The 13,344-nt window shown below is 46.8% G+C and overlaps 1 non-coding gene across 1 annotated transcript; it reads left to right on the top strand.

Moving 5' to 3' along the window:
• The first annotated feature begins 3,287 nt into the window (after window positions 1-3,287).
• Window positions 3,288-3,361, top strand: Trnas-gga (transfer RNA serine (anticodon GGA)). Its single transcript has one exon. It is a non-coding gene; the product is annotated as a tRNA-Ser (tRNA).
• Window positions 3,362-13,344: the final 9,983 nt, after the last annotated feature.

The raw sequence follows: 13,344 nt of genomic DNA, 5'->3' as shown, positions 1-13,344 counted from the left end.
ATGTGGCCCGACTATTACTAACAGAATCAACAAGCGTGGTGTGAGCGCGCACAAACAAACATGAATTGATCACACTGAATGACTGCAGACAACGACTGTCAAAACGCTGGCAGCAAGCGCATACGCCGCAGCGGGAGAAGGTACGTGCGGTCTATCGCTTCAACGGAAACTGAGCGGCGAATGCACAGCGCATACAAAGGTCAGAGCCGTGTGGAGATAAGAGACGGTGCGAGCGAGCGACGAGCGCGGATGTTGGTAAAAGAGCCCCCCCCCCCCCCCCCCGCGTCCTCCGGCGCTGGTTTCCGCTGCCTTGCTTGCGCGTGGGAGATTGAGTGCGTTCGCTCTCCGTGATAGCGCGCGTCCCCGCACGCTTCCGCTCGGGCATACGGCGCGCGGCGAAGATTTTATCTATACGGAACCTCACGGCGACGGCGACGCCGACGGCAGAAATCCGGTTGAAGTGTCATATAATTGCTATCGCAATAAAAAACACGAAATAAACTAGGAGGGACACTTACGCCACACAGCCAGCCTTGGCAAGCCAACTTCCCGTGAAGCCATGTCCTTCGCTTTTTCCTACGAAAAGTCGGCCCGAGACGTGACCTCTAAGTTTCATCTTATGGGCCTAGAATGTTTGGTTCCCGGTAAATTTTAATCAATGTCAACTTGTTGGACTGCTCCACCATCCCTCCGCTTGCAGAGCGTGGACGGACCGGGAGCACTAAAACCTACCCCGCGCTATGACGCGACCATAACGGGTTGGGCCGACTCATTTGGCTTCACTCGTGTTGCTCATTGGTTCTTCCTAGCTCTTGCCTTTCTCCATGCTTTTCCATCATAGACAACAGAAGATAACACATGTGACAGTGTTGTTTACCTGCCTGACATTGGTCGAACAAAAAAAAATGTCAAAACGTAAACATCGTGTCAAAACCATGACATGATTGTGAGGCATGCCCGTAGTGAGGGGCTCTGGGTTTATTTTTCCCACCTGGGGTTCCTTAACGTGCACCCAATGCATGATACACGGGCGTTTTCGCATTTCGCCTGCATCGAAATGCGGCCCATTGATCCAACAAGGGGTGTTTCTATAACCAACGTTTTGGCAAAGGGGTGTCCCTTCGTCCGGGATAAGAAAAGTCCACTTGTCAAAACACTGACTATACGGAGACACCCCTTGTTTGACCAATCTTAGTCACTTCATGTTTCCATCCTCCTGTATACCTCCGTCTTGTTAGAACTGTCTAAGACACGCTAAATGTCAGAGGAAGACTTTCGACTAACCAAATGTAACCAAGACTTTCTGGCTGAGCTGTGTGCGATTACGTCACGTAGTGATAATGACCTCAACTAATACTCAATAATGAGATATACAGCAGCATTGCTGCGCTTGAGTCAACACGAACAACGTTGATCGGGTCCCCACTACTGTGAGGGTCATGTTATACCCTTCTAGCCCATACAAACGCCACCCTTCGTTTGTTTTCCTTCGCCGGTCTTTGGCGCCTGTGGACCTCCATGGGGGCCGGGTACAACTTCTTGTCAAGTGTGTGGAAGCCACTTAAGCAGCGGAATGACGGGGTCAGAAGCAAGGACAGTTTGTAAACAGACTCGATAGACAATACATGCAGCTCTTTGGTGCATCCGCTACCGCATATAGTGTCCTCCAGACAGCCTATTACAACAGATGTCATGCGGTGAGCCGAGAAAGGAAACGTTGTAGGTTTCCTATCCTCGGTTGAATGCCGCCAACCGTTATCGAAGATTCAACCTGCAAGCGTCTTTTCTACTCGTCCTCGCAGTAAATGTATACACACACAGACACGGCCATTCTCCGCTAAGTATCACTCCCTCATTAAAGAGCTAATAATGACCACTACGCAGATTGCTGTCGTAACAAACCTTATTATTCTGACGAGCCCCAGCGCCGGCATTTCCGTTTTAATGCGAATAGCATTCTTTCCCTACTTCAGTCGCTTTGAGCCTATCTTTCTATCTGTCTAGCCTACAATACGCTGACCAAGTGGCCCAAGTTGCGTACTTGCTTGTGCCACTAAGTATGGGCTCCTGGTCGTGATGCCATCGTGGTCATTCCGTCGTCACCACAAAATAGTCGTCCCATCGTTATCCTCATGCCGATGTCACGCCATGTCACTTCAATGAGTCGTCGTCATGCGTCGACGTCTATATAGTCGTCATGCGTTTGTTGTCATACCATAGTTGCGAACTTGCGATGCCGTCTGGGGTCGTTACATTGTCGCCATTGTAACTTCGACATGCGATTGTCATCGTGTCGTCGTGAGCCATCGTCTTCGCAAAGTTTGTCTTCATACCGCTGCCATCGTGCTATCTTTGTCAGGCTGTCGTTTCACCGTCGTCATCGCTTCAGATAACGTCATCACATAGTCGTCATCAAATCGTCGTCATACCACTTTCATTGATCCATTGACGTCATTCTTTGTCCGTCATTCTATTGTAATCATTCTGTCGTCATTCAATCGCGATTATGCCGCCGTTTTCATACCATGATCGTCATTGCGTCAGATCACTTTGCCGTAATTCGTTTTACTGCGACAGCGTAAAGAAGCTCGAAACTAAGTTTGTCGTGTCCGTCTGTTCTTTCGGATACGCCATTTCTCGGTTAGGCCATCATGCAGCTCCATCCCCAGCTTCACGGTCGCCATATGGCTAAGAATGACATGCAGATCCCCCGCACTGGGGGAGTCGTTATTATAGCGAAGATGTGGTGAGCCGGCACGAAGAAAACGCGCATTTCGACGAGAGATGGGCCGCGGATTTTTGGCGATCATCATCATCATCAGCCTATATTTATGCCCACTGCAGGACGAAGGCCTCGCCCTGCGATCTCCTTTTACCCCTGTCTTGCGCTATAGCTGATTCCAACTTACGCCTGCAAATTTCCTAACTTCATCCCCCCACCTAGTTTTCTGCTGTCCTCGACTGCGCTTCCCTTCTGTTGGTACCCATTCTGTCACTCTAACGGTCCACCGGTTATCCATCCTACCCATAACATGGCCTGCCCAGCTCCATTTTTTTTTCTCTTAATGTCCATTAGAATGTCGGCTATCCCAGTTTGCTCGCTGATCCACACCGCTCTCTTCCTGTCTCTTAACGTTAGGCCTAGCATTTTTCGTTCTATCGCTCTTTGTGCAGTCCTTAACTTGTTCTCGAGGAAACCCATGCGGGTACACATAGATACACTACCGTTCTTGAGTGTCCATATTAAGTTGTCGAATAAGTCACCCTCGCGATGCAATCTGATAGCCTCCTGGTTAGCTCAGATGGTAGAGCGGCCACCCCGGAAAGGTGTTGGTCCCGGGTTCGAATCCCGGACTAGGACAAGTTTTTCCTCAACTGCGGACCATTCTTTCTGAGAACCTCGTATGGGGTTGTCGTTGTTGCTTCCTGCTACGTTCGGGTGGATGACAATTTTGCCGTTTCATGATACTTCCTCCCCTTTGCGGGATGCCACAGAACTGCTTTGCCATTATCTTCTTCGGTGTCCGTGATAACCTAAATATGATAAGATGCTTAGTACATCGGATCAAGTAAGATTACATTACGACTTATTATTAGTTTAACCATCTATATTGATGTCCTACTCGAGCAATGAATATTGGCCACAGGGTTAAAAATGTTGCGTGCCATATCCACATTTCGATATGGGCGAAATGCAAAAACGCCCGTGTCCCCTGCATTGAGGGCATGTTAAAGATCCCCTGGTGGTCAAAATTAATCCGGAGTCCCCCACTACGCGTTCCTCATAATCAAATCACGGTTTTGGCACGTAAAACCCCGGAATTCAATTCAATTCAGTAGACCGATCCCACCGGCCAGTTTCACGACGCCACCGCTGCCACAGTACATGCTGCTACTTGTAGTCATCCGGCCGCTCCAGCCGCCCGGAGTGCCTGTGCGTCCTTTTTCCGAACAATTTTTGGCAATTTTTACAGGTTCGTGCGATGGGAGGACTCACCTGCTGCGTTCCTGGGTGCAACGACAACCGCACAAGGGACTAAGGCTTCTGATTCTATGTGTTTCCTAAAGAGCGTAAACTTCGAGAGACGTGGGTCCAACGGATTAATAGGTGGTGCTGGTAGTACACAGCACGAGAAGAAACACAGGGACGAATAGCGGCCGCATCTCGATAGGGGCGCAATGCGAAAACACCCGTGTACTTAGATTTAGGTGCACGTTAAAGAACCCCGGGTGGTCCAAATTATTCCGGAGTCCCCCACTTCGGCGTGCCTCATAATCAGATCTTGGTTTTGGCACCTAAAACCCCATAATTTAATGTTAATTTAACCTTTTTTTTTCATTTGTGAGCCTCTTTTATATTTGAAATAATATGTATATTTACTGCTGTTTATGTTCAAATTTTTTTGTAATAAAAACCAACTCTCCTCTTTAATGCCCTTGTGCAGTGCGGGTATTGTAAATAGATAAATTAATTAATTTATAAATAAACTGTTATACGACTGAACCACAAGGCTATCTTTTTTTTTATTTTCACCTGCCAGCCTGAAGTTCCCGGGAGCTCAACTGTGCCGCCCGAACATGAGCAAAAGGTCTCTGCCATCGCTAGCAGCGACAGCGATGATACTGTCTTAAACGGCTTAATCGACCAGTACGAATCACTGATGAAAGTATATCGCGGCTGCTCATAGTGGAGAGCGGCGCGTACTCACTTGCACCAAAGATGGCACGCTCGCATCACGCCACGCAGTCAGAGTTTTCGAAGTACCAAGCGTACCATTCACTCGAATGCAAATAAACAATTAGCGTAGCTTGCACTGGAGGCGCAATACTAAAGAGACAGCGGAGCTGAGGGGCACCAAGCTATAGTCCTGGCTTTCGGGCTAGGCTAAGCACTACCAAGTCATCCCCAGCATTTCCCGGACTTTATTGATTATTGACCGATTATCTATTAGCTATTGATTGGCTATTGATTGGCTATCGCAAGGTATTGGCTACGTATTTGTGCTAGGCTAAGCACTACAAAGTCATCCCCAGAATTTTCCGGAATTTATTTATTATTGATCGATTATTGATTAGCTCTTGATTGGATCGATTGGCCATCGCAAAGTAATGGCCACGTATTTGGGCTAGGCTAAGCACTACCAAGCCATCCCCAGCATTTTCCGGAATTTATTGATTATTGATCGATTATCGATTAGCTATTCATTGGCTATCGATGACTGCCTAAGCTTAAGTAGTCCCAACCATGCTTAGCTAGACTTAGCCAGGCTCAGCTTCGCTAGTTCAGAGGCGTATGTGCCATTGCGCTTGGACCCTTTCTGAACTACCGCCAGGATCGGCCCACATTTTTTGTCCGCCACGGACGGACTAACGACCAGGCTTAAACAGCTCCGCTGTTAAAAACGCCGCCTAGCTTACCTAATAACTTCTAGATATCGCTGTTACCGAAGTCTGCAAGTCGTGCGAAAAACCCATGTAGGTAAGCATCATTAGGGCACGAAAATTTCGGAGCCGCATTTCGAACCTGCCTCCAACAGGTATACAAATCCTATTATGTCCGTCGCTAAGCAAACATAACGTTGCTGACCTCGAAATGCGGCAAAAATAGTAACGCAAAACGACCGCGTACATCAGCATGTACTACATACAAAGCTCGAACTAACAAAGCTCAACGCGTAATCAGCGGGTAACAACCGAAATGAAAGAGCAGCAGACACTTTTCAACGTTCGCTACGGATGCTGCAATGAACAGCCGATGTAATTTTTCTAAATACATGACGAATTTTTCTCTGTGGTGAAGTCGCACAGATGTCTGGGAAGCTCGTGCGCAGTACTCAACGAGCGGCGACTGCGGTGGTGTGGTTGACCAGTTGACTACAACCAAGATGGTGGCAGTGCTACATCCGGGAAACCGGCGCATGCGCAGATCAGTCGTTGGGATCGGTCTATTCAGGTTGGTTGCTCGGATTGGCTGGTTTCGTATAAACTATAAGCACGAAACCACCATGACTGCTCGCCGACTTCAACACGTATTTTGCCTGCCGGGAAAGAAAATCAGCTTTACGTTGCAAATAATGTCAGCAGAAGATAGCCCCCTCGTATGCCGGTTTGTATAAACCGATCTAACAATACACTAGTGAGTATTTTCGAAATGACAGCAGCTCTAGTGACCGGCCGTAACTACAGATACGGTCAGGGCGTATAATACTGTCCCGATGCCAATTCCATCACGTAGCAACTTTCATTTATTCTCTCTCTGTCTTTCTCTTTAGATTATTTCTTATGAAACGCACATCCAATACATAGAACGAAAGCACACGGGACGGGCACTGGAAATCAAATCATATTTAGCTTGCATTATGGTCGCAGTTATCCCCCTGATATCTATTACGTAAGAAAACTGATCTGTTAGCCAATGTTTCCGTCTCAATTGGCAGCACTTTGTGAGGACCGCTTTGCGGTACAACACTTTGATATGAATCACTGAACGGTCTAGATCAAGGTACATATATCGATGCTATCACCCGACAAGGGCTCAGAAAAAAAAAGAGAACGTCGAATACGTAGCTAGCATGAAGCGTCGCACCCTATTTCAGCCATATTTTCCCGGACAACGTTCTGTGGCAATGAAGCGGACGCTACAAGTGTGGAGCTCCTGCACACACGTGGTAATGAACCACGAAGTCCGGCAGAGTTTGACGGCAGATTCGGTGTCTGTTTACTGAACCATATATCAGATCAGCGTGCTAAGCTTGCTACTTGCGACGATTTCGCATTGGCCAAATCGCTGAAGAGCAGAGCGTAAACAAAAAAGAAGAAAAGAACATCTAATGTGAATTTAAGACAGATTGGTGTATTTCACCTCATTTTTGCATAAGTGCTAAAGTAAATAAGCTGATTGCGTCTTCTGCTCCGCAGATCATACAAACATGAATGGTACTTTAAGACTATTGTTTTCAGGAGCACTATCACGCGTTCGGGCTTCTCCTCAGGACCGTAGCTTTCTCTTCATTGTCGCAGAAAACTATACCGTGTGGTCATACTCCTTCCAATGTAGACTTATGTAACGTGCAGTACTGCACAATACCTGTCCCTCGTTATAACCTTATGACGATAGTAAAGGTAGACCATGACTACAAGGCTATTAGTGTCGAAGGAAGCACGCTTTGCGGAGCACTCGGCGCGGGTCAGGACGAGGAAAACGCATTGTTTTCCTTGTTCGATGGTGAAGGGCCTTCGGCGCGTGAAGGGCATTTGCCGATCCTTCGTTCCGTAGCTCGAGCGTACCGCAATCATTAGGCGGAACCTGTTCACTCGCACTTGGCGGAGTTTTCTGTGAATGATAAAACAATGACGCAGCAACCACGTAATGCTCGACGGAAGAGACGCGTAAGGAAACAAACAATGGGGAATGTTGTGATCACAGAGGTAACGCGCAATGTGCCTCCAAGGCGACGAACATAGAGCAACAATGCGCCTTACAAATTGATCCTACTTCGATTTTTGTTGTTTGCTGTCGTTGCTCTTGTAAGCCGAAGTACGCGCAGTCGCGTTCAATATGAGATGTAACACGGTGCCCATGGTCTAAGGGGCCCCAAAATTATATGGCAGCGCCGACAAACGAAATGTTGGAGATATAAGCACCGTTCTAGTTACTGATATTTATTAAATTAACTTTTTGCACGTCGGTGCCACTGAGCAGTCCTCGAGCATCTTCTAACGCAAGCACCGTGCTGCAGCTAATATTGAAAGTGAAGTTTGCCTTCGTCCATCATCATATTTATGAGCAGAAAGTCAGTCGGCGTGTCACGTATTTGGATCAAGCAAAGAAAAAGTGATATTATATGTAATCAGATGCAAACAAGAACGTTGGAGTTAACTCTAGAATATACAAAGTTCTTGTTTTGCAAATAACTTTTATCAGGGCTTTTACCGTCGAAAACTGATGTCCCATGTACTATCACAAATGCTATAGCCACTATTTGTTATTCCTTCACATACAAACAACATTAAATTGAACATAAAGTTTATATTCATGTTTGGGTGCACGTTAAAGAAGTCCAGGTGGTCAAAATTGATCAGTAGTCCCCCCCTTACTGCATGCCTCATAATCATGTAGTCGTTTTGGCATATTCAGGTTTACGTAGCGAGTATTGCACCTCCTGCATGATACGCCTGGAGATAAAAAGCCGACGTAATCTTGAACTTTCGCTTATACGTTAAAGATTTACGCGTTTGTTCATTGTACACTTCAAAGTTCGTACTCTGGGCAGCCGCGCACTAAAACGTTATTCTGTATCACCGTTACTGTATAAACGCATTACTGTAACTGTTCATGCACGCGGAGCGGCACTTACGAATTTTCACGCAAAGAAAACCAAAAACTGAGGACAGTCGCATACACCACTGAAACGTCTTTATTTTTACACTAGAAAGAGCCTGGATTAACGAACGCATCAAATACCCTAAACGCACGGCAGCGCACAACGCTGATACTCACTGGTAAGAACGGCAAAGTAAGGACGTTTCGTGTTTTGTGTCAGCATTTTCCCTCGCATTGCTAATGCGATACAGGTGCTTCTATAACATCGCAAGAGTGCACTGACATAAGATTGTCGAAGCTCAGTAAGCATCTTGCAGCATGACTCGTGATTCAAGGTTTATGAAAGAGAGAGAGAGGAAAGGCAGAGTACCAGAGAAAGGCATATGTACTATATGCTTAAGCAACAAAACCTTCGCAATACCATTATGGAAATAGCACTCAGAGCCCGGTCCCTCTCGGTGCGGGAGAAAAATGAGTTTTGCGCTTTGTTTTGTCTTATCTTTATTTCATGTCGGGATTGCATATTCAGCCCTTGCTTTTCCAAAACGGGTATAAAGCTGTATATTCTCATCGGCTTGCCACCGCGTTATGTGCTTACCATCGGCATCTGCAACGAACATGCTCTGCGAAAAATCTGATTTCCCTCTTTCATTCCTTTACCTTCACCATTCTGGGTTAAGTTTAAAACGACGAAGGAAGCTGGAGCCGAGAGCACGAGTATTTAGTGGCATGGCCCTCACAAAAAGTTTTGAAGAAAGTCTTGAGAGGCTATAATTTTTTCGAATCGATCGATAGAACGTGTCTATAGACAATCCGTGGAATTATGGCCACACACTTTTTCTGTGACTATTGTCTGTATACTTTCCTCAGATAATCGTTTTACAAGTTTATGGACCATAAGTCGATCTATGGAAACGGACGTTTTAGCCAGTCTTCTTTTTTTGGTGCGAAAGTATGAAATGGCTCATTGCGCAAAAAAGCCGACGTCTGTAGCAGCGAAATGGCACCTAAATTCCCATTGGCTGCGACGCAAGGTCACGAGTGCACCTCGACGAAGCAGAGCGGGTTAAACGGTGTTGCGTGAGGGGAGAGGGCATCGCTGCGGGACAAGACGGGTTGTCGTCGGCGAGGCAGTCGCGTGACGCGCGCGTACAGGATGCGAACGCACTAATTGGAAATTAGTGTTTTCGCAGTCACAACTCATAAGTGCTTAGGTGTCCTCGGATTTTTTTTTCTAGTGTGTATATCTGACATAGCCAAACGGGAAACGTTACAATAAGGCAAAGCCCCCTTTTCGAAAATTATTGGCAGTCTACAGACCATAGAAAAATATTTTTACTAAGCTGTGCGCTATACCTAACCTACACGGCGGCCGCATTTCGATGGGGGCGAAATGCGAAAATACCCGTGTACTTAGATTTAGGTGCACGTTAAAGAACCTCAGGTGGTCCAAATTTCCGGAGTCCCCCACTACGGCGTGCTTCATAATCAGATCGTGGTTTTGGCACGTAAAACCCCATAATTTGTTTTATACCTAACCTAGTCACCTGCTCTACATAATTCTCTCGTTCGAATAATAGAGGCTGGGAAGTCTATGCGTCAGGGGCAGGCCATCGTAAACACCAGTGTTGCGGCGACAGCAAGCTGTCAAGCACAGGAACGGATATGTACTGCCATGGAAGAACGAAACTGGAGAATTCAAATTTAAACACACAAAAAAACTTCAAAATCCAGGAATTCAGGTTATTGCTCTCCTTCGCCTCTCTGTCTAGTGGGCACGGCAAATGTCCGTTTATGGCAACCGCCATCGAGACGTCGACTTCAGGGCGAGCGACCTCGTTCTTCTATGGACTCCTTCACGGCATGTGGGCCTATCAGAAAAGCTGCTTTCCCGGTACTTCGGCCCCTAGCGCGTCTTTCGGCAAGTCAGCGACGTCACTTACGAAATAACCCCACTCGATGCTACTACATCGTCCCCTTCATCCGACGTCGTCCACGTTGCTGCCGTCCTCAAGTCATACCATTCAGACACTTTCTAGTAGGTGCCGCGTCGGCGCTTTCGCCTCCGGAGGTAATGCCAAGGTGGTACGAGCGGAACGACCAACGAAGACGACGATCATCAATGGGACGAAGAAGACGACGCAGTGCTGCTAGGCTAGACTAACTGGCATACGGGCTGTGCCCAAGCTATAGCTTCTAAATAGCAAATACATTTTCGTTGATCTATCTCTACACGTATCAGTATGTTTCATTCAAATGGGCACTTGCGCAATTCGTGCTCTCTTCCAAAAGACATTGCGTGACGTGTCGAAGTTGTAATCTACCCGGTTTATGTGTCCCACACTTTAAAGCGATGCGACTCTTGTGGAACCAGAGAAGCAATTGAACATGTCTTACGTCTCTGTCCCCAGTTCGACGTCGAGCGTGAAGCTCTCCGGACAGCATTGAACCGGCTGGACTCTCGACCATTTTATGAAATGAAGATCCTTGGACCATGGCCGTGTGCGTCGATGGCACAGAAAGCCACGAAAACCTTGTTGCACTGCCTCAAGTCGACAGTCTTGGCGACCGTCTGTAGACTTCGTGCGAAGTTTCAAATGTGCGTGAAACTGTGCTCTCTCTATTTCTTTCTCTCTCTTTTCATCCCTATACCCCCTTTTCCCAGTGCAGGGTAGCAAACCGTACGTGCGTCGAGTTAACCTCCCTGCCTTTCCTCTCTTCTATTTCTCTCTCTCTCTCTCTTCTTAAAGCGTAATGTTAGAGATTTAAATCTACCGTTCGGCAGTTCTTCTTCCCGTTGGAGATATATCTTTGTCCGACAGAGTACTGGCATGCTTTGTGTTTCTGCAATGCCTTCCCATCTGGGCGAAAATAATAAAAAAGTAGGGGTACGGCGATTGTGGGTGTGAAAGCGCTGATCGCTCCGAGGATGTCACGTTTAGATGCTGATGTCTGTGGGATGCGGTTAAAGCTGTAAAAAACAACCTTTCAACACGTTGCCGCTGTATAATTGATTTGCATCCTGGAGCGGCGCCGGAGCGGCTGCACATGGCGAAATTTGATCATGCTTTAGCCACAGTAGATACAAAAATGTAGGTGGCGCATCTAAGGTAGTTGGCACATTCGCAACGCATTTCGTTTCGTAGCGACTTGGCAGGCATTATGTAAACACAGAACGCCGAGACGTAGAATAGACGCCACCACGCTGCACGAGAACCTCAACACAAGTTATCGCTCGTTGGCGAGTGAGATAAAAACCCTCGGCATAGAGTTCTATATCGGTCGCAGCGGCCCTCATCCAGGCTAACGATTGTCTTAATCAAATCTGCGTAATGTACGCGTCAGTGGGGGCACTTTCATAGATGTGGGGCGGAAGCGAAAGCAGAAATGAATGTCAGTGCGTCGATAACGTCGCCGACTTTCCCTTATCGAGCGATCACAGTCGGGTCTGTATACTCTAGTTGGTCAAGAACGCATTGCGTAACGGCCGAGGATAAGCATCCTTTCTCAGGACGCAGATATTCGCACCCTGTGCCAAGAATACGCGGATGAAGGTGCTTCAGCTAAATGGAGAGACGAAGGAAAATGTCTGCCATACGAGGCTAACCAGATCGAAATCATTCGACTGCTACGCAACTCGATTTTCCTTGCCGTTTAGCGGCCATAAAGCACTCTCGGTGGCCTTGACAGGTCGGCAGGCTGTAGGATAAAAATCTGGAAAGGTTTACCTGCGGAACCCTTCGATTGGTGGGACAACGATCCCAGCAGCTAAGCATTAAAAGCAGCGCAATACGGTAGCTCAACAAAGTCGTCGATAACCGCTAGAAGCACTGAAAATCATGCGCTTCTGAACGAACCTGTCGAACGATTCCGTTCACGAACTGCCGTGTATCAGCAACAACCTTTACTTTATCATAGGCGACCTTGCTTCGGTTATTTAATACAAAGATATTCACGAGACGCAACAATCGACGCGAGGTTGTCTTGTATTAGCATTTACTGTGTGTCCGTGTGCAAGATTGTATCTTGCACCGTGTTTTTTTTTTTTCTCAATCTTTTTTTTTTTCGTTGAACAGCTTGACTAACCTTAGCTAACTGACTAACGACACCCTGTACACTTGCAAATGCTATGCCGTTTCTTACGACAAAGCACGCGCCTTCAATCTTATGCAGAACGCAAGATGATCATCGTATCTGAGATGAAACACGTTGACTGCTTCCGGTGTCGAGGCCCGTGGCTCTATATGTGTGCTTGTGAATTGTGTTATAATGTATGTAGTGTTTGTTGTTCATTTCATCTTGTTTTCTCCTTATTTTTATTCTTTCCTAAGTAGTGTTCGGGACCCTGCGATATCCGTCCCTACAGGAGCCTGCCTCTCAATTTGTCATCGCGTAATAAATAAAGCAGCTAAGCCTTTCACAAATGTAATAGCCTACTTATTTGTAATTGCGCCCTGACTCGTAATCAGCGCCCCAGTGCGATGTTTTCTTTTTTTTCCTTCAGCTGTCTGCCTGAAACCTCTAACAGGCTCTAAGAACGTGTGCTGTTTCCTTATCAGTAAGAGTTTCATCGAGAGTGTCATGATTTCATTCAAGTACAAAAGAACATACATACGGTATGTATGTATGTTCGGCAGGCATACGGCAGGCATTGCCAAATCCTGACTGGGAGCTTACCAATGTCGTTGGAAAGAAAAGTGTACAATAATTGCATTCTACCGGTGCTAACGTATGGGGCAGAAACTTCGAGGTTAACAAAGAAGGTCGAGAACAAGTTAAGGACCGCACAAAGAGCGATGGAACGAAAAATCTTAGGACTAACGTTAAGAGACAGGAAGAGAGCGGTGTGGATCAGAGAACAAACGGGGATAGCCGATATTCTAGTTGACATTAAGCGGAAGAAATGGAACAGGGCAGGCCATGTAACGCGTAGGATGGATAACCGGTGGACCAATAGGGTTACAGAATGGATACCAAGAGAAGGGAAGCGCAGTCGAGGACGGCAGAAAACCAGGTGGAAC

Source organism: Dermacentor silvarum, chromosome 3, assembly GCF_013339745.2.
Source record: "Dermacentor silvarum isolate Dsil-2018 chromosome 3, BIME_Dsil_1.4, whole genome shotgun sequence".
NCBI lineage: Eukaryota > Metazoa > Arthropoda > Arachnida > Ixodida > Ixodidae > Dermacentor > Dermacentor silvarum.
The sequence above is the reverse complement of the archived record's forward strand: the minus strand, read 5'-3'. Positions and strand labels throughout refer to the sequence as shown.